General features: G+C 43.6%; 1 protein-coding gene across 2 annotated transcripts in view; it reads right to left on the reverse strand.

Moving 5' to 3' along the window:
* SLC38A4 (solute carrier family 38 member 4) overlaps positions 1 to 22,721 on the reverse strand; it is a 118,129-nt gene that overhangs the window by 45,840 nt on the left and 49,568 nt on the right. The window contains exon 1 of one of the 2 annotated variants that reach the window (XM_077473062.1): positions 5,243 to 5,389. The exons of the other annotated variant lie outside the window; for it this stretch is intronic. The gene's annotated coding sequence lies outside the window, so the exon portion shown is untranslated. Of the gene's footprint in view, positions 1 to 5,242; positions 5,390 to 22,721 lie in introns of those variants that run through there. 2 annotated transcript variants of the gene reach the window in all.

Genomic DNA, 22,721 nt, shown 5'->3' on the forward strand with positions numbered 1-22,721 from the left:
ATGTCTCATGCTAATTGGCTCATATAATACATAGTTGGATTTCAACTTTTTATGTTAATGCTTGACGATTTGCACCATATAATTCAGAAAATGTTGTCAGGCTATAGGTGATTGCTGTGAAAATCAATGCATTGCTTAAATATTAAAGAGATGCACTTGTAAACTTCAACATTAATTTTACATGTATTTTAAATTACCATTGCTGGGCAAATTTGTAAAAATACAATTTTAATTCATTAATTACTCAAGCTCACTTACTGATTACACTAATTTGCCTTGTTAAATTCATTTTTAAATCCAGTGAAATCAGGCCTACTCTTAGTAACTAACGCTGCCAAAAAGAAACACACCCTGTACCAAAAGGCGGTTCAGGACATTGTGATACAATTGAGTAATGTAGTTCTGCAAATAAGTCAGAGCTGGCGTGGAATAGAGTAGCTGCTGTTGACGTTTCAATCAGAGGTTAAAGCAATTTGCACCAATTAAAGGAGACAAATGCATTTACTCTGTCCTAGAATCTGAAATGCCTAAAACCAAACAATATCCTAAACCTTTTATTTTTAGTCAACCATTTGGGAAATGACCCAAAGCCCTGAGTTCTTTTTTTTTCTGCAGTCTGTGGCCCCAGTAGAGAGATTTCCCCTCATAATGTGTGTTGGGACAGGAAATGATGGGAAATCTCTACTTTGGATATACAGATTTTAAAGTGGTTGTAAACCCTTACAAACCACTTTGACCTACAGGAAAGCCTAGATTAAGGCTTACCTGTAGGTCCAAGAAATATCTCCTAAACCTATACAGTTTAGGAGATATTTACCCGAAGACAGTGGCGCGCAGATTGCGGTGATACGCCGCGATTATCGCCTCCCACGTGCATGCGCGGGAGTGACGTCATCGCTGCTCCGGCGAATCACAGCACTGGGGCAGCAAGACCCACCAACAAGATGGATGCTCGGAACTACAGGGGACAGCGGTGACTTCGCTGGCTCCTGTGTCAGGTAAGTGACACATAACGGACTACTATGTGATGCATAGTAGCCCATTATGCTTTACCTTTGCAGGGAATCAAAGAGGAAGTAAACCCATCAGGGTTTACTTCCTGTTTAAAGCAAAACTCCAAATGCAGTCACCTTCACAAATTGGTAAGGGGAAAATGTTAACTAATTTGAGAGGTATTACATGCTCAGCTCTGTCCTGTTTACTTTCATCCATTTCTATTCACTAAATACTGCATCTGCCACTCTACTTCTGGTGCAGCATATGAAACCATCAGCTCTCCTACAGTAAGGTGATCCTGTCGTTTACCCCCTCTTTTCTCTTTCTTTGTCCAGTCAGAAAATGCTTTCTATTCACAGAATACAAAGCATTCTGTGAATGGACAGTGGCAGAAAAGGCGTGAGTAAATGACTGAAACACTTCAGCGATGTCTGTGAATGAGAGCCGCATGCTCTTGTCCATTCACAGAACAAAACAGAAACTGTTTTCTGTTTACAGTGCTGAGCAATTAAAGGACATGTTCACCTTTGGTACCAAACATGTTACCACAGAGGACCTGCCTGTTCCCTTCTGATCCCCCGCTGTCAGCGGGCAGGGTATTTTCTCCCCACACCCGCTGTCACAATTTAAATAGGGGCTCCGCCTACACAGCTACATCATCCATCCACAGTGATCTGTAAATGAATGAACTACAACTACCATCTTCCAGCGTGGCAGATGGCTTGTAGTTCTCAATAAACTGCGAAGGTGCTGGTGAGCACTCTCATATTTCATTGATCTTTCTGCTCTCCAGTAACTGTCTGTCCATATGGCAGATATGGGCAAATGGCTATACTGAGATTCTGTAGGAGCCTGGCTTTGAACCCAAGATCTGCTGATAACACAGGCAATGCTCTGCAGGGTCCAGAAAAATTTATAACAACAAATGCACTTTTTTTACCTTCACAAATATGTGAATTTATTGAATTTATTCTTTTTTTTAAAAAAAAGGTGATCTTAGACCTTAATTCGCCTAACAAGAGTTAACTTATTTTCCCCTATGAATTTGCAGAGATGCCTGTGACTGAAGCTCTGTTAAAACAAAAAATAATTTTTTAAGGTAAATTGGTAAGGCATTTAACCCTTGAGTTCTTGTCTCTCTGGGGTTGATTTACTAAACCTGGAGAGTGCAAAATCTGGTGTAGCTCTTCATAGAAACCAATCGGCTTTCATGGTTTTTCTGTCAAAGCTTAATTGAACAAGCTGACGTTAGAAGCTCATTGGCTAACATGCACAGCTGCACCAGATTTTGCACTCTTCAGTTTTAGTAAATCAACCCCACTGTCACAGGAACAGGAAGTGAGGTAATACGATTAAGCTCCATAAAAACCCACATTATTTTCCATTTCCCTTTATTTACTTTATTTGCCTTTGCCTGTTTTTGCATATTTTGGTAAAAATAAAGTGTATCTACCCTGTTTCCCCTAAAATAAGACCTAGCGTGATTGTCGGTGTTGGCTGCAATATAAGCACTACCACCCAAATAAGCCCTACTCTGTTTCCTCAAAAATAAGCCCTACCCTGAAAAGAAGACCTACAAGGACTTTAACTAGGGCTTATTTGGGGGGTAGGGCTTTTATTGCAGCTATCACCGACAATCACACTAGGTCTTATTTTAGGGGAAACAGGGTAAGAACAAAAAATGACTACATTTCAGGTTACCAGAACCTAAATGTTATAGCTATGTTAGTTTTTTAGGCTTTTTTCCTTCATTTTTGCCTTGTGATCCTGTCAGTAACACAATCACTGTCCTAGGATGGTAATACTCCCTCGGTGTGCTGTATCTATGGGGAAGCAGGATTTTTACCCTTGAGCGGGAATTATTTTAGGACCACAAAACACTTACTCCCTCCACTTTTCCATTTCATAGGTAAGGTGTTTTTCCAGTTTTTTTTTATTTCTTAAAGGAAACCTATCATTGCCCACCTGCGAATTTCCCGATGCCAAGCTGGATATGACTTCAGTAACTTTGAGTCACAGACCCAGAACATGCACACTGGAAATAAGTTTTAGAAAAGCATCACAATTATTTTTCCCTTTACCTGTTCTGGGTCAGCAAGTTAGTCAACATGACAAACAGGGAACTAGCATAGGTAAAAAATGACAGCCTTTATTTCTCTATTGCTACAGTTTTGTATTGTTGGTGGCAAGTTAAATCAAATAGTGGCTTCTTATATCTCCTAAGGATAGCAGTGTCAATACTTTCATAATGGAATTCCCTTTTCTGCACAACTACCCAAATTATGTTGCAAGTTCCCTCCAGTGGATTATGTAGTATAGAGAGTTTACTGCAAAGTCTATATGAGAGAGCACCTGATTGGGTATTCTTTACAATGTGAAGCTTCACCACATTCACTAAGCTCTAAGGAAAATGAGTGCAACTGCAATTGCAAAGTGTAAAGACTATTTGTCTTTAGTAAATCAAGGCCGAACTCAAAACGTAGAGAGATATAAAAAGACAGATTTACTAAAACTGGAGAGTGCAAAATCTGGTGCAGCTGTGCATGGTAGCCAATCAGCTTCTAACTTCAGCTTGTTCAAATAAGCTTTGACATAAAAACCTGGAAGCTGATTGGTTTCTATGGAGAGCTGCACTAGATTTTGCATTCTCCAGCTTAAGGCTGGGTTCACACCTCTAACAGATGTGGCTCAAAGCAGGGGGTCTGGTGCGTCCCTGTTCTCTGTTTCAGGGATGAATCAGGCCCGAATTCTTGCCTGAATTCGCCCCTGAAAGGGAGCCAAAGACGCACAGCACTCCTGTTCAAGTCGCTCTGCAGCCGCGATGGAGATATGTGAACCGGCTCCATAGAGAGCAAAATCTCCTGTCATGCACATTGGATGCGGCGAAACCTGCATACAGTTTGCATAGGTGTGAACCCAGCCTTAGTGAATCAATTCCACCTGGTGATGTAACAATCCAATGCCCAACCTATATCAATTTTGAATAAAGTAAGTGTCTAAAACTTACAATACGAGAGGATGGAAAATGAGACAGGCGAAAAAACTTGATTACTTTGTTGGGTAGATAATTGTCTGGTATGTAAATGCAGTAAGGGTACTATTGTTAGGATTACTATAATCTATACTATAAGATAAAGATTTATAAAGCATTTTACAAAGTGAATATTGGTCACTGAACCAGATCTGTTCTTGTAAATCACAGGAAAGTGTATAGATAAAGCAAGAGAGTTAATATTGTCACAGAAGAAAAGAAGGAACAATACAAATTAAAAGAGCTAAGTTTTACAGGCTTCTTGACATTCATAGGAATATCATTTGTATCTTAAATACTTGAATACACATGATACAGAAAACAAATTTTTTTACTGTGTGAAGAATTAGGAACCAGCAAATATATATTTATATGCATTTTTTTTAACATTGCCTTATATTTTTATTATTATGTGTTGATGATTCTTTAATAAAAATTAAATTTGCAACAAATCAGACATATCCAAATATTTGAAACGTAAATAATGAATCCCTATTAAAAAAAGTTTACTTTTACTTTATATTTGTAAAAACCAATAAATAACAAGTTAACAAATAATTAAGTAATTTAAAAAAATGCTACTGATAAAAAAAACTAAAAAATATAAAGACCACTAGTGAAAATAGTAACCACCATGCGGTGTAAAATAAATGAAAACTAAAGACAATAGCTGTAGTATTCTTCAGACACAACACAGTTTTGATCAAATGATTTCTTGATTTCAAGCATCAGCACTAAATCAATATTTTATTTACAAGCTTTTCACAAAGTAAAATAAATAGCAACCATTACTTCAGTTTCTAATTCTAAAAGGCATAAAGGGATCTTGTTCATGTATACTTCATATGTAAATCTAGTTCCAATTATAACTGTGCATAATCAATAAAAATAAATTACTTTTATGTGACAAAAGTCAGCAACAAAAAAACAGAGTGAGTTATTGCTCATGAGTAAAGAAAGAATAACTATATAACAAGTAACTAAAAAAGTAAAACACCAAAATTATTAGTCATATTAATGTAAGCATATTAATATGACAGATCATATCTAATGGCCATCTACTGTAGAATCGAAATACCTAATGAAAACTATGGATGCAAAAAAATAAATAAATAACCATACATAGCTATAAAGATGTAAATAAAAACAACAAAAAAACAAAAAAAACACACGATCAATATTGACTTAAATAGTAAAACATATATATAAATATACCTTCAAATCCTGGCTTGCACACTTTATGGACTTCTGATTTTTAATAGTTTTTCTTGGCTAACCAAGGCAGTAGAAAAATTGTCAAGTGTCATGCAGCAGTGTACTATTTAAAGACTAGAGGGAGTGTGTCTACCAGACCAATCAGATCAGACACACAAGACCAAACCTGTCCAAGTTGCGTCATATTCTGCAGATAAAACCAGATTACGCCAGACATTGTGTACTTAATGAATTTGCCTTTGCACATCCTCCTAAAAAATGGAAGCAAGATAACCACAAATTTTCTGCTTTACATCATTATGCACTCATTAACTAGGGATGAGGTTTGGGATAGCCGTTACCATTGGGTTCGAGTTGAACCCTGTGTGCTCAAGGTTTGTGGTTTCTGAAAATTTATAGTGAATTTTGTCAGGCCAAATGCTCTGTAACCATAATGTACTGCATAGCCTTTGAACTTAGTATAGCTGGCTCAGAGGGGCCAATAAGGAGGTATTTCCAGCAGCCATTTTTCAATATGTGTTGTAGTAGTTTGAGGAGCTTACTCTCTGTGTAGGGAAATCTAAGCTAGCTTTACATGGTTCAAATGTTGGCTGATTCGAATTGAATCATCTGAATTTCAAGCTGTGGGTGACCCTGCGTCAGAACCACCCAGCTCAACAAAAGTTGATAGAAGGAAGAGGATAGAAAATTGTTAGCTGAACAGTAACTGCATTCCATCAAAAGCAGTCACTGTCTTTTTACTCAGACAGTCACGGATCCTGCAACTGTCTAAATACAATACCCGGGTACTTGTTGGCGAGGCTGCACTGCACTGGGGACTTTCTCACATTTGTGGTGGGAGTGCCCTAAAATACAAATTTATTGGGACAAAATAATAGAAGTATTTTTTAATATAACGGGAGAAAGAATTAAAAAACAACCATGGGTATGTCTGTTTCATGACACAGAGAAGGGGGTGAGACAATATGGGCGTACCCTAATTCCTTACCTATTGAACTCAGCGAAGGCCTTAATCACATGTTTGTGGAAATCCCAGGAAATCCCATCTTTGAAAGAGTGGATTGAGAGGGTAGAGCGGATAAGAACTATAGAAGAGTCGATACATAAGACAGAGGATATAGAGGGGAAACATCAGAGTACATGGCAGCAATGGCTAGTGTTTAGGAAAACGGAGAGCAACCTGAGGTTAATGGAAAGAGAGTGTTGATAGAGAAGGAAGGAGGTGAGCGATACGGGGTAGGTATTTTTTTATTTTTTGTAGGAGGTGGGGGCTGGGGGGGGGGCATGGGTTTGAAGAGGGAAGGTTAGGGAAAGGGCGGTAATAATTGTAATGTTAATCATGAATGTAAAAGATTAAATGTTTGTAAAACTGAGCAAAATAAGAAAATAAAGAATATATATATTAAAAAAAAAATACAATACCTGGCAGTGTGGGTTTCTCCATTAAATACTGTGTATAGAATGGATGGGGAATTCTATTGATTTCTCTTGTTCTGCACAGGTGGCTGAATGAGAGAAATCTAAGTATGTATGCCTAGTATGTTTGCAATCCAGTGCTATTGTGTGCTATATTGCACTAAGTTACTGTATTTTGCAGTGTAGTGAGAATGATTCAACAGTCCTGCATTTTGTGCCTATCAGAAACAACTGTAGTTGATATTTAACTGATTCTCACACCTGCAGTAGTTTTTATTGGATTTTAAAAATTTTCTTTCATGTTTCTTATGTCACGTTTTTATTTCCACTACATTAAAAAAATGTATTGGGGTTAAGTGTTTCAGGTTTTACTTTCTTTGAGGAGGGTATATTTTATTTTTGTTTGCTAGGGCCTTTTTTAATTTCAGGGTGCCCAGTGTACACTGGTTGCTGACAAAGGCAAGGCTTTTTATGTTTCCAGTACATCACTGCATACTGTACTTATGCAGTAAAGTAGTGTACAATAAAGCAACACATATTTATTTCACCTATTGCCTTAGCTGACATTAAATTTAGGCAGCTCCCTTTAGTAAAAATGTCAGGCAGCCTAAGGGGAGAGGCGTAAGTTCTGCATATGGAGGTAGCAGAGGTCAAGCAGGTTCTGCAGATCAAAAGGGTGATCAGGCAGGACATATATGTCTTTTCTATAATAAAGTGGGCATGCTATATAGATATAGCATTTGCAGTAGCAACTGTGGGCCAAAGCTGCTGTCAACTCCTCAGACCCAGGCCAAAAGATGGCTGATCCCAAACCATCTTCAATCAGGCAATGTCCTGCATGACCTTGTCTAGCACATGCTCTCAACCTGATGGTGTAGTGGTCCATCATAAAGTAGCCTGGAATCATTAGGCTAAAAGGTTTATTTCAACTCTAGGTGGTCATACCTGGCTGGTGTTGGCTTGGCAGAAATGCACAGCAACCTCAGCTGCCTGCCAGCCACCTCATGTTACATAGTTACATAGTAGGTGAGGTTTAAAAAAGACACCAGTCCATCAAGTGTGATTATATGTCAGTATTACGTTATATATCCTTGTATTTTGTGGTCGTTCAGGTGCTTATCTAATAGTTTTTTGAAACTATAGATGCTCCCCACTGAAACCTCCGCCTGTGGAAGGATATTCCACATCCTTGCTGCTCTTACAGTAAAAAGACCTCTATGCATTTTAAGGTTAAACCTCTTTTCTTCTCATTTTAATGAGTGGCCACGTGTCTTATTAAATGCCCTTTTGTGGAAAAGTTTTATCCTTATTGTGGGGTCACCAGTATGGTATTTGTAAATTGAAATCGTATCCCCTCTCAAGCATCTCTTCTCCAGAGAGAATAAGTTCGGTGCTCGTAACCTTTATTCATAACTAATATCCTCCAGTCCCTTTATTAGCTTTGTTGTCATTCTCTGTACTCGCTCCATTTCCAGTACATCCTTCCTGAGAACTGGTGCCCAGAACTGGACAGCATACTCCAGATGAGGTCGGACCAGAATCTTGTACAGTAGAAGAATTATCACTTTATCTCTTGAGTTAATCCCCTTTTTAATGCATGCAAATATTCTGTTTGCTTTGTTAGTAACAGCAGCTTGGCATTGCATGACATTGCTGAGCCTATCATCTACTAGGACCCCCAGGTCCTTTTTCATCCTTGATTCCCCCACAGGTTCTACCCCGTTGATTAGATGGCATTCATATTTTTTCCACCCAAATGCATTATTTTACATTTTTCTACATTAAACCTCATTTGTGTCAGAAACCATGACATCAGGCTGAGACATAAATACAGTTAAATCACACTTGATTAATAATAAAAGTAAATAGAACAAACATAGTCAAAACATAGTTCAGTAACCAGGGCGGATAGTCAGCCAAGCCAGAAGTCATGTTGACCAAGGCAAAGGCAGAGCTCCTCTGGACTGGATGTTTTAAGTAGGTAGGACTGATGAGCAGGATATCATCAACAGCTGAGTAATTGTGGAGAGAGATGGGAGCTGGCAATTAGCAGACAGCTGAGCAGCCAGCTCAGAAAAGGAAGGACTGAGCCCAGCCCAGACAATTTGCCATGTAGTTGCCCACATGTATCGACCTCTGAATGGTCTTCCTCAGCACAAAGCTATCTGCTGAGGAAGACCATTCAGAGGTTGATACATGTGCAGAGGAGAGGATCCAAACCTGTAACATCACGTAGCCATGGTTGTGAGTGAGTGGACACCCACAATACATGTAACAAGCGGATTTTGTTTTTATATCAAGCAAGTGTACTCTTTTAGTGGGGTTTGTGTTTTTGATTACATGATACATGAGTTCCTTGAATTGGAGGAACAGCTGAATAATCTCTGAGATCAATCCCCTATCTGTGAGGGACTGCCCGACTAACAAAGATAGAGGAGGTGAATGTCGACATTGCTTTCATTCGCCAAGGTCAACAGAAGCTCAGGGGCTGAGTCAAGGTATCATAGACCAGAATTGGCAGAGTGGATGGTGCCCTCCTCCCTCTAAAAGATGTCTCTAACCGGTTACAGCAGCAGGTGCACTAGCTCCTGCAAAAATAGGACAACTTAGAAAACCAGCTATGCCAAAGTAATCTCATGTTTATTGGGCTGCCTGAGGGGGGCCCATCTGCCTTTTTGAAACAACTCCTGGTGTCTACATTTGGTCGACAGGCCTTCTCTACCACCCTTGTGGTGAAACAAGCTCACCACTAGTGATGGACGAACTTTTGACGGGACATTTCGCGAACGCGGACCGCGAACGCGGCCGATAGGTCGCGAACCGGAACGTTCGCGGCGGACCCCATTGACTTCAATGGGAGGCGAACTTTGCAAATCTACAGGTCAAATTTGCAGCCACAAAATAATTAATAGCTGTGCAAACATAGTCCCACCACATGGCCAATGACATAACACATGTATGAGGTGAATCTGGAATCGAAAACTACAAGCATTCTTTTTTTATATGGGAAATTGTTGTGACAATTCAGGACTGTGGAGCGCATGAAGGCAATGGAGGAGAGGGAAGGTCAGGGACCAGGGTAGGCAAAGAAGAGGGTGCAGGAGATGATCACCAGCAGCGGGACATACAGCAATGACACCTGCACCGTGATAGAGTCATCTGACACCAGCACCGTGATAGAGAGCACTGACATCAGCAGCGTGACATACAGTGATGACACCTGCACCATGATAGAGTCATCTGACAACAGCACCGTGATAGAGAGCACTGACATCAGCAGCGTGACATAAAGCACTAACACCAGCACCGTGATATACAGCACTGACAGCAGCACCGTGATAGAGAGCACTGACATCAGCAGCGTGACATAAAGCACTAACACCAGCACCGTGAAATACAGCACTGACAGCAGCACCGTGATAGAGAGCACTGACATCAGCAGCATGACATACAGCAATGACACCTACACCGTGATAGAGTCATCTGAAAACAGCACCATGTTAGAGAGCACTGACATCAGCAGCGTGACATAAAGCACTAACACCAGCACCGTGAAATGCAGCACTGACAGCAGCACCGTGATAGAGAGCACTGACATCAGCAGCGTGACATACAGCAATGACGCCTGCACCGTGATAGAGTCATCTGACAACAGCACCATGATAGAGAGCACTGACCTCAGCAGCGTGACATAAAGCACTAACACCAGCACCGTGATATACAGCACTGACAGCAGCACCGTGATAGAGAGTACTGACATCAGCACCGTGACATACAGCACTGACACCTGCACCGTAAGTAGCCCCAGGAGGAAGTCAGCATAGCACAGGGATGGTGGGAGCCCCTCATAATGAGCATAGCACAGGGATGGTGGGAGCCCCTCATAATAAGCAGCCCCGGGAGGATGTCAGCATAGCACAGGGATGGTGGGAGCCCCTCATAATAAGCAGCCCCAGGAGGAAGTCAGCACAGCACAGGGATGGTGGGAGCCCCTCATAATGAGCATAGCACAGGGATGGTGGGAGCACCTCAAAATATGCACATCAGAGGTACAGCCCCAGGAGGAAGTCAGCACAGCACAGGGATGGTGGGAGCCCCTCATAATGAGCATAGCACAGGGATGGTGGGAGCACCTCAAAATATGCACATCAGAGGTACAGCCCCAGGAGGAAGTCAGCACAGCACAGGGATGGTGGGAGCCCCTCATAATAAGCAGCCCCAGTAGAAATATGACACCGCTCAACCCCTTCAAAGAGGAGGGTACGGGCATATAGTACGGTGTGCTTTTTTTGGACAAGGAAGTGAGCCAAATGAAGAAAGAAGGTCTCTGTGCTCGATTAAAAAAATTGTTTATAGACATATACATGGTCTACTGGTCACATGTGTTGAATTCCTCCGAGATCCATGCCTCATTCATTTTTAGAAATGTGAGGTAGTTAACACTGTCGTGAGCTAGGCGAGTACGCTTATCGGTCACGATCCCCCCTGCTGCGCTGAACGTCCTTTCGGACAGGACACTGGATGAGGGGCAAGCCAACAGTTCGATTGCAAATTGGGCAAGCTCTGGCCAGAGGCAAGCCTGCCCACCCAGTAGTCCAGGGGTTCATCACTCCTCAGAGCATCCACATCGGCCGTTAACCCGATGTAGTCGGACACCTGACGGTCTAGACGTTCCCTGATGCTGGATCCGGATGACACCTGTCGATGGGTCGGCTGAAAGAATGACCTCATATCCGAAGTCACCAACACATCTTCAAACCGGCCTCTTCTTGCAGGCGCTGTTGGATTGGTACCCGCAACTCCTTCTCTGGGAGTGGGAATTGCTCCTCTGCCAGCGCACGCAAAGGCAGAATGCAGCATTTCTCGAAGCAAGGCCTGGAAGTGCTCCATTCTGCCAGCCCTCTGTGACGGCGGTAACATTTCCGCCATTTTGTGTTTGTATCGGTGGCCTAAGTACGTTGCCACCCAGTACTGGTCCTTGACCCTGATTATACGGGGTCCCTATTAAAACACTGGAGCATGAAGGCCCCCATTTGCACTAAACTGGAAGCGGTGTGGTGGCCTGGCTCCTGCTCATCATCCAGGATAATGTCGTCCTCTTCATTCTCCTCTCCCCATCCACGCACAACAACCGGGGTCCCAGAAAGGTTTAAAGCATGCTCTTCTTGCTCCTCCTCACCCGCCCCGGCACCATCCTCCTCTGACTCCTCTTCAGACTCCTGTTGTTGACTTGTCTCAGATAGAGTAGCCCCCCCTGGGAATTCATCCAGCATTGCGACTTCCTCATCTTCCCGCTCCTGCTCCTCCACAGCTTGATCAATGACACGACGCAATGCACGCTCCATAAAGAAGGCATAAGGTACCATGTCACTGATAGTGCCATGGCTGTGACTGACCAGTTTGGTAATCTCCTCAAATGGGCGCAGAAGTCTGCATGCGTCGCGCATGAGCAGCCACTGGCGCGGTGAAAAAAGACCCAGCTCCCCAGAACCTGTTCTGCCGCAGAGTTCATACAGGTAGACGTTAACTGCCTGTTTCTGCTGGAGCAGCCTATCAAGCATATAGAAGGTTGAGTTCCATCACGTCGGGCAATCGCAAATAAGACGTCTGACCGGCAGATTGTGTCGCCGCTGAATGTCAGCAAGGTGAGCCATGGCCGTGTAAGATCTTCTGAAATGGGCCGAGATTTTCCTTGCCTGCCGCAAGATGTCCTGGACCCCAGGGTATTTGACAAGGAATCGCTGCACGACCAAGTTTAAGACGTGTGCCATGCATGGCACGTGCGTGATTTTGCCCTGTTTCAATGCGCTAAGCAGATTGGCACAGTTGTCACACACCACTTTACCAACTGTCAAATTGAGCGGTGTTAGCCACTGATCTGCCTGTGAACGCAAAGCTGAAAGGAGTGCCGGGCCAGTGTGGCTCTTGGCTTCCAGGCACAACAGACTCAGCACGGCATGGCAACGTCTCACCTGCCATGTCGAATAGGTTCTGGGGAGCTTGGGCGGTGCAGCGGAAGAGACGCTAGCAGCGGAAAAGGAGGAGTCAGCCGAGGAGGAGGGGGAGGAGGATGGAGTAGGAGGAGGAGGAGAAGAAGAGTCAGGCCTGCATGCAATCCGTGGCGGTAAAACCAAATCTACATGGGTGCCACGGGTTACATGCTTGACGGCCGTCAGAAGGTTCACCCAGTGGGCAGTAAAAGTGATATACCTTCCCTGCCCGTGTTTGCTAGACCACGTGTCTGTGGTCAGATGTATCTTGGCACCGACACTGTGTGCCAGAGATACATTCACTTGCCGCTGAACATGGCCATATAGCTCTGGGATGCCCTCCTCTGAGAAATGCTTCCTTCCTGGGACCTTCCATTGTGGTGTTCCAATGGCCACAAATTTGCGAAAGGCCTTCAAGTCCACCAGTTTATATGGAGGTAGTTGGCGGGCTATGAGTTCTGACAAGCCAGCCGTCAACTGTTGGGCAAGAGGGTTATCCGGCATCATAATTTTTTTTACGCTCGAACATTAGGCCCACGGAAGCCTGCCTTTTTGCAGAAAAACGTGAGCTTGGCGTGATAGAAGGTGGAGTGGAGGACAATTGTGAGGAGAGAGGAGAAGGAGAAGTAGAAGACGAGGCTGGACGGTGAGAGCCTGGAGTGTGGCTTTGTGTGTTCCGTTGCTCCCACTGGGCTCGGTGATGGCTGCTCATGTGCCTTCTTAAGGCGGCCGTCCCTAGGTGAGTGTTGGGCTTTCCGCGACTAATGCGTTGACTGCAAAGATTGCAGATGGCAACGCTATTGTCAGCAGCGGACACGTTAAAAAAAGCCCACACTGCGGAGCCATGTGCCGGTGTCCTGGGAGCGCTAAATGTGACCATACATGGTCGATGACTCGCTCCTGATACATTTGTAGTCTGCTTTGTCCCTCCTGTGCAATGTAAGTTATTCCCGCTTCTCCTCCCTATCTGCTGGTCCATATCTCCCTCTGAACTCCCCTCCTCTTCCTCTCTTGTGGGCACCCACGTGACATCACTAGACACGTCATCATCGACGTCACCTTCCCCACCGCTATAAGTAGATATCTTGGAGTAGGCAGCAACACTGGGGACCAACCTCCTCCTTGGGCTGATCTGGGTACTGTCGTCAGACTGCTGAGTAGCGGTTGTTGCTACCTCCTTTTCCTGATCCAATACCAAGAGTGGCTGCGCATCAGAAATGTCTTGATATGGATTGGAAAATAATTCCTGTGACTCAAGCGGAAGGTATGTGGTGGTGGCGGTGGTGTTGTTGGTGGTAGTGTCTTTGGGGGTGCACATAGCCGAGAGTGAAGAAGAGGGTGCAGATCGAGAGGATGAGGAGGGTGCAGAAGAGTAAGGCTGAGTGAGCCACTCAACCAAGTCTGGTGCGTCCTTTAAAGTAATTGAACGCACCTTCTGCAACTTCCCACTTTGGCTCAAGCCTGTTGCTCCTGCCCTACCCCTACCACCCCTGTGGAAGGGCCTGCCTCTTCCTCTGCCTGTCATTTTTTAAATGACCCTGTGACAAAACTCTCAGTCCCTATACCGATGTAGGACTGCTGCAGTATAGGGCAGTGGTCAGCAGTAGTGCACCTCAACCCTATGTATTGTGGACCTATACCAGTCCTTATAGAATGGCAGACTGTACCTCACTCAACCCTATGTACTGTAGCACCCTAGACAGACCAAGTTACCAGTCCTTATAAGGACCTTTGTGGAACAAGTAGGTTGTGTGTGACTGATTAGCAGACTGTACGTCAGTCCCTATACTGATGAAGGACTGCTGCAGTATAGGGCAGCGGTCAGCAGTAGTGCACCTCAACCCTATGTATTGTGGACCTATACCAGTCCTTATAGAATAGCAGACTGTACCTCACTCAACCCTATGTACTGTAGTACCCTATACCTTACCAGTCCTTATAAGGACCTTTGTGGAACAAGTAGGTTGTGTGTGACTGATTAGCAAACTGTACGTCAGTCCCTATACCGATGAAGGACTGCTGCAGTATAGGGCAGCGGTAAGCAGTAGTACACCTCAACCCTATGTATTGTGGACCTATACCAGTCCTTATAGAATAGCAGACTGTACCTCACTCAACCCTATGTACTGTAGTGCCCTATACCTTACCAGTCCTTATAAGGACCTTTGTGGAACAAGTAGGTTGTGTGTGACTGATTAGCAGACTGTACGTCAGTCCCTATACCGATGAAGGACTGCTGCAGTATAAGGCAGCGGTCAGCAGTAGTGCACCTCAACCCTATGTATTGTGGACCTATACCAGTCCTCATAGAATAGCAGACTGTACCTCACTCAACCCTATGTACCTGATAGTAACAGCTAATCACTAAACTTACTGTCCCTACAGCAGACACACCGTCCTGTCCCTTTCTCTAAACTGACAAAAGACACTCAGGCTGCTGCAACAATCAGTAGCACAGCAAACCTATATCCTGAACTACACCTAACACCTATACCAGTCCTGAAAAGAACTTTTGTGTACCAAATAGCTAGCGATTTGGGTCACTGCAATCTCTCCCTGCTCCACACAGCAACCTCTCCCTATAGTGACAGAAGAAAGAATGTAAAATGGCCGCCGGATAGGGTCTATTTATAAGTTAGGGGGAATGTCCAAGTGTCCATGTTCTGTAATGTTTCAATTGGCTGTCCTGTACCCCATGATGGATGTGTCATCATAGGTCAAAGTTCTTTTACACATAAAACACGGAAGTCCGCCGGGCGAACGGCGCCAATAATCCACCGATCGGGCGGACTGCGAACAGCCGAAATTCGCCGCGAAGCGACCGCTGGGCGAACCGTTCGGCCGACCCTACTCACCACTAGACCACCTTCCTAGGGTGCCCCTCCTGGCACATTCATCTCTAAACTCTTTAGTTACAATGCCTGGAATGCAGTCCTTCACCTGATATGAGAAAAGAGCAATATCCTCTTCTGCAACATGAAGATAGCAGTGTTCCTGGTCTTTTCGGTAGAGGTAAAGCATTATGGATGAGCACAGTTTTGTGTGAAACCACTTTAACTAGCAGCTACTCTGTGGCCTTTATCTGGTGTGCTGTTTCCCCTTGAAGATTTGATGTAATAAACAGTACATACGGATCTACAGTTGTGTGCAGCAATTCCTTCTGATGATTATTGCGTACAAGATTCATGGAAGGACTGCCTTAGAGTACACCATCTTAAATATGCTATTCACTTTCCTGCTTGTTTACGAGCTGTAGGAGGATGACAAAATCCCCTTCTTTGATGACCTGGAGGCTGTCATAACCTGGCTGGAACAGTGGGACTCCTCCAGAGCAGCTACTAATTAATGGTGGTTCTGCTCCTCATGGGTTTGTGAGTAACTGTGACTATTCTATGTGACATGTCCCTGTGCTTCTAATGACTATATCGTTGCTGGCGAAAGGCCATACTCTGGGAGACAGGTCCGTTTACCCCTTCCATTTTTTCCCTTCATTCTACTCATTTCCCTGTCCTTCCTTCTCTTTTACCCATCTATCCTCTTGATTTCCCCTTATTTCTTCTTTCTTCCTGACCTTTTTCTCCCTCCCCCTTTCCCTTTCCTTCCTTCCTTTTTCTCATGGAGCCTGCCATGCTGATGACATCCTGAAGCCACAACTTCTCTGCTGGGTCTGCTGAGCAGAAAACGTCACCGTGGGACTACATCTCTTGTTAAAAGAGGACCTCCGGGATGTTTTTTTTCCTTATTTTAGATGTCACAGGGAGTTTCACGGGATGGTGACTCTCATCACATTTGTTATCTATGATGCTCTTGCAATCGGGCACACATATAGTATACAATTACTGATTACAAATTGATTATCTGTCTTCAAGAGCAAAGTCCTACTGAGTGTTTTGCTAAACAGCGAATGTTTGCCTTCCCCGAGAAATTGAAAGGGGGGATTCTGTTGGCTGTGAGTTTGTTTACTGTTCACTATTCTTGCAGATCTACCAGTTCCTGATCCTAGCTATGCTACAATGCCAAAACATTCTATTTCTAAGTTGGACTGTTCTTTGTTCTTAGAATGCATGTTCAATTTGACTGGGTGCAGGGCGGGGTGGGTTAGGTATATTAGACTTTTTCTAACCTGTACTACCTATTTACATTGTATTATGGCAGTACCTGAGTATCCTATCTATATAGTGAGAAATGTTACTGTGATCCTGTTGGCTAGAGAGACTTCTGTGTGCACCAATATTGACCTACCATTGCTATGGCCTCCATAAAATTATTAACATGGAAAGGACTCTCTCCTGGTTGTATGGTATTTTCCCCCAAATTTTTTTTGCTTTGTTAAATGTTCCTCATGGCAGTACCCAGCTCCATGAACCTTTTTTTTTTTTTTTTTTTTAACACTTACTAATCAGCCTTAAAAATGCCCAGAATTTAATATCAAGATTCACACCCTTCTTCCCCTACAGGTGAGGTTCACAGCTAAATATCTGTCTTAGTCAACTGTCACCAGAACAGGTCTCCCACTTTGAACATTTACCCTTACATCTTGATATGGAGACAACTTTAAAATTTTCAGTGTCAATGACCACTAAATGGTCACTAAATAAGTTCTGCCTATATATTATTATTATACAGAATTTATATAGCGCCGACAGTTTATGCAGCGCTTTACAACATTAGGGCAGACATTACAATACAATTCATAAAAACTATACTATACGACTATTTATAATATTACATTTTTTTGTTGGTTTTGGAAAAAAATCCCCAGTGGGGACACCTTTTCTTGTGAAAACATAATACTAATGGAAATTCCATTAACATTGTTGACATTTCCTATTGCGTTTACAGGTCATTACAATGTATTTTGAAAAATAATCCATCCAAACATCATACAATCTTTTTTTCTTCTAATGATAAAAGGTAGTCAATCATTATGATACATATTAGTAAAATAAATAATTTTAACTGGCTTCATACATCAGAGGTCACCCGCTGTAGTTCTTAACAGATGAAAGTCTCCTTGAAATCTCTAAGAATCTTTTAGATCTCAGAGTGTGTGCACCATGATGGGAGCTGTCATTCTTTAATCACATTTCACAATAAAGCTAAATTGGTTCAAGCACATGAAGGATTCGTTTGCAGACTAGTCAGAGTGGCATTTTGGTTTAACAACCATTTTGGGAAAGTATTTTTGTATTTATTGTAATCAGAGCTAGCTAGATAATCTAGTGATTATTTTTGTAGCAAAGTAGGCTGGTATTAGCTCTGAACCTGGCACACTGCTAGGATGAGCTTACACCTCTTCGATCTCTATTCACAAAGCTGCACAACACATTGGTCATATGTGGTGGCGCTACCACTGCTATTACAACTCACTTTTATTATGTCGGACCTTTTGATATCACTCCCTAACACAAGTTTGAGTCTGGGCAAAAAATTGAGGTTTTAAAAAGGTGTTTGTATCCATCTCTGATAAACCTTCTTTAACAATGCATTTTCTAACACTAAAAGTTAACACGTCTGCTTGCAGCACTGGGTCCTTGTTTGGAATCCTGACCAAGACACTATTGTCATGGAGTATTCATGCTCTTCCTGTGCTTGCATGGGTTTTCTCCCACGCTCCTAAAATGTGATGGTAGTTTATCTACTGTCTAAATTCATCCTACTATGTATGTGAAATAGGGACCCTTGATTGAGAGCAGGGGCTGATACAAATGTATTGTTACTGTTGGTGTTATATAAATAGCTGTAATACATTTAAAGCTGATAGTCTATGAGATGCACCATGGCCACTCCTTAGCAAACGGTCAGTTAAAGGGGTGTTCAAGCATACAGAAAAATACCTTTTTTCTGTATGATCCATTTTCAATTGTTCCTGTCATCACAATATCCTTTCAAACATATACTATTAAGTTTTCACAGCATTGTAAAATAATTGTGTTGCTTAAAGCGGGAGTCCACCGGGACTCCGCGTTTTTTTTTTTTTTTAAAAGCCAGCAGCTACAAATACTGCAGCTGCTGACTTTTAAATAGTGACACTTACCTGTCCAGCGCGCCCGCGATGTCGGCACCCGAAGCCGATCGCTCGCTCGGCTGCCGGGTCCCGCCGCCATCTTGGGTATGGGAATCAGGAAATGGAGCCTTTCGGCTTCATTTCCCGGTTCCCTACTGCGCATGCGCGAGCCGCGCGGCGCAATCCGGACGGTCCCCGCTGCCTCTGGGAGCTGTGTGTTTCCCAGCAGGCAGCGGGGCACTTGCTGAAGGGGGCGGGCGCTTGCGGAACGGGGCGTAACGTGCGCCCCGTTCCGCAGAGAGCTAGCCCGGAAGTGGGTGCAGTTACCTGGATTATCCAGGTAACTGCACCCCCCTCCCCCCTGAAAGGTGCCGATTGTGGCGCCGGAGGGGGGGGGGGATTCCGATGAGCGGAGGTCCATTTTAGGGTGGACCTCCGCTTTAAGCAATAGTTAAGGCCATTTTAAGGCCATGGCCATTTTTTAGTATAAAGCCAGTAGAGAAGGTTAAAGCAAGGGAAAAACCTTATTTAGTTATGAGTTATTTCTAGTAATTTTGGTCATCACAGTGTGCCTTCCGACATATACATATAGAATTTGTTGCCTAATCAGTATTTATTTTTTGTACATCACGGGACACAGAGCCACAGTATTTACAGAATGGGCACCACTAGGTGATGGACACTGGCACAGCCTCAACAGGAAGTTTAGCCCCCTATATAACCCATCCCCTTTTTTTCAGCCATATTTTCCTGGCGGGTGCTTTACCGGCCCAGGAGTGTGGATCCCCCAATAACAAGGGGCCTCAGTTCCTGAAGGTTTTTTAACAGAGCCCACTGTGAGTGGTGAAGATTGTGTCTGTTTTACCACATAGCTCTGCAGCTGGATAAAGTAAGGGAGATTCCTAAGGAATTTTTCAAATTCTTGTGGGTTTTCTCCTTTAAGTAAATGTTGCTATGCCTAAAGTCACCACCAGGGGCTGTCAAGAGCACATACCTGATTCCATGCTTGTCAGTCTTGTCTCTGTGTCACAAGCCACATGCTTCCTCCGAGCCCATGCTCCAGGTAGGATGCGGGAAGGGTTTTTTTTCTTTCCAGCAATGTCCGCCCACAGCTTCCTTCAGGCTAGCGGCTATGTGTTAGTCAGCGGTATCCCGTCGCTGCCATTATGGCGGCTCTTCATCCACCAGCCCTCCTCTCTCCTCCACCCCAGCATCCCCTCCATATGCAATCAAATCAGATTGGAGCCCTTGGCTCGCGCGGGAAAAGTGGCCTTTTTTAAAAAAAAGATGAGGGGGTGGAAGGGGTGGTCAGAGGAGGGGGAGCGGAGCATTAGTACGACATTAGCATGGTTTAATGTCCATGACGTGGGCTATACAAGGCTATAAAGGTGCACTTTTTTGCAGGTGCACACAACTCAGGAAGGGTCACAGAGAAGATGGATGGCATGTGAGTGTGGGTGACAAAGGCATTTCCAGGCAACATTTACTTAGCATTAGACTGAGCCTTGATAGCAGCAGCAGTTGCTGGACTATTTTGCTCAGCAGTGGGTGCATTTTTGGTAGTTCCTCTACATTTGTGCTTAGCACTATGGGTAGAAGGGGATGTACAAATACCCTGAAAAATAGGGGCTCAAAGGGATCTCCCTCAGGCTCTGAGGACCCCCCTCTGCAATGCCACCCCCCTGAAAGACCTAGGGAGGCTGGCAAGAGTGAGCCGTTGGGGTCAAGGGCTACAACTGCTTCTGGCATTTCAGTCCCTGTATATATAGTTTTTTTCCTCAACCATAAGTGGATTAGAGGAAAGGCCTTAATCGCATCTTCAAAAAGTGGAAGAAAACGCATTAGGTCCCCTTCTACCACCCAGGACCCTCAAACAGGGGAACTCTGGGAAAGGGGACACAAATCCCCCTCAGAGGACTGAGATGAGACTGATGACTCCTCTTCTGAGGAATCAAGTGGGGAAAGACCCTCTTCAGCTTCACAGGCTGAGAAATTACTCGTGCAATCTCTTACTGAAATGGTCAGCTCCCCATTTAAGTTACCCGTAAGTCGGTTGAAAAGCCCAAGTCTTGTTTGGGTTCATTGAAGCCTTCTCAAGTTGGGCATGCTTTTCCTGTTCATTCCTTGCTGGAAAAGCTTATTTATTCTGAGTGGGATCACCCAGATAAACATTTTTTTCCTCCTAAAAAGTTTTCAACACTTTATCCTATGGAGGAAAAATTCACAAAGATGTGGGGTATACCGGCAGTTGACGCCGCTATATCCTCTGTGAATAAAAGTTTGACTTGTCCTGTTGACAACGCTGAAATGCTTAGGGATCCAACCAATAAAAAATTGGAATTCCTGTCAAAAAAATGTTTTTCCTTGGCAGCTTCAGTAACTCAATCTGAAGTGGCAGCAATTGGGGTATATCAATCCTTGAGAGATCACTTGAAGCAGATGATCAAGGATTTCCCTGAACAGCAGGCCTGTGAGTTAGCCAACCTGCCAGCTGCTTTGTGTTTTGCAGTTGACGCAATCAGAGATTCTATCCTTTAGACCTCTCGCCTTACGCTTGGGTTAGTGCATATGCGTAGAATCTTGTGGTTGAAAAATTGGACAGCCGAAACACCATGCAAAAAGCTCCTGGCTGGTTTCCCCTTCTGTGGTGTAAGGCTGTTTGGGGATGATTTGGACAGTTATATCCAAAAAATCTCAAATGGGAAAAGTACCCTTTTGCCAGTCAAGAAAAGGAGTAAACGTTCCTCATTTAACCTTCCTGGCGGTACGATTATTTCGGATTTTAGGTGCTAAAAGCGGTACAATTATTTTGCATGAAAATTTGGTGTTTTATATTGAAGTCCTGTAATTCTTAGCAATAACTCACTTAAATCTGTCCAAACCAGAGTCTAGCAGACATCCCGGGTATGATAAAGTTTGAAAAATTAAATCATAAATGATAATATAATAAATAATTATAAATAATTGTACTAAATAATAATATAACAATAATAACATTTATTCAATAATGTAATCAAATCAAAAACACTGAAATTTGCTCAGTTGCAGAATTGTCACTGTCATTACTTTTCAATATTTGATGATGGATCTCCCCACAAATCGCTATCGCTCAATTCTGCGAGTGATTCTAATTTATTATCGCTGTTTTCTAGCTGGTCTAAAATAATTTTTGATGTAAAGGGACAGTTTTGGTTGCTATGGACAATCTCCAGTTTCCAGGCATAAAGAACAGTTTTTATAATATAAAACTGCATGCAGGACACTGGGCAGACCACTAGGGACAAAGGGGATGTGAAATAATTACATACAGCAATGTAATCTGTAAGATTACATTATACTGTATGTAATGTGTATGTTTCACTTTTTGAATTTGGCGCCGATCTCCATCCCCGTGCGTCGCAAAGCTCGCAGGGAATGGAGATCGGCTCCGTGATGAATCGAGCGGAGGACGAGCCGCTCGTACAGCGTGGGGACATTGCTGGATCCAAGGGAGAAGGTAAGTAAGCGTCCTCCTGGATCCAGCGATGCGGTCCCGAGTCTGGCTCGGGGTTACTGCTTTTGGTATAAAAATTACACCCCGAGCCAGACTCGGGAATACCGCCAGGGGGGTTAAACTGGCTCTTTCTCCAGTGCCAGGGGCATCAGCCTCCAGGCAGTCACGACAGCCTCCACCATTGGTTGGGGTTTTATTTAAACCTTTTCACGGCGCCAAAGCCAAATGGAGATGTCAGACCCATCCTAGAACTCAAAGATCTAAACTGGTCTACCTTTCGGTCTAGCTACTGCACCTTGGGTGTTTACAAAGTTCCAGGCTCCTCCTCTGGCCAGATTAAGGGCCCAGTGTATAACAATTATAGCGTACCTAGACGACCTGCTCTTAATAGACTGGGTCCTCAACCTAGAGAAGTCTTCTTTAAAACCAGTAAGAAGACTAGAGTACTTGGGTCTGGTTATAGATACAACCCAGAAGAGGGTGTTTTTACCCCAGGCAAAAATCTGCACCATAAAAGAGCTGGTTCAGGTAGTCAGGGCAAAGAAGGGTGCTTCTATTCGCCTTTGTATGAGG

This window comes from Lithobates pipiens, unplaced genomic scaffold (assembly GCF_037356315.1).
Source record: "Lithobates pipiens isolate NorthernLeopardFrog02 unplaced genomic scaffold, aLitPip1_a1.2 Scaffold_8, whole genome shotgun sequence".
Taxonomy (NCBI): domain Eukaryota; kingdom Metazoa; phylum Chordata; class Amphibia; order Anura; family Ranidae; genus Lithobates; species Lithobates pipiens.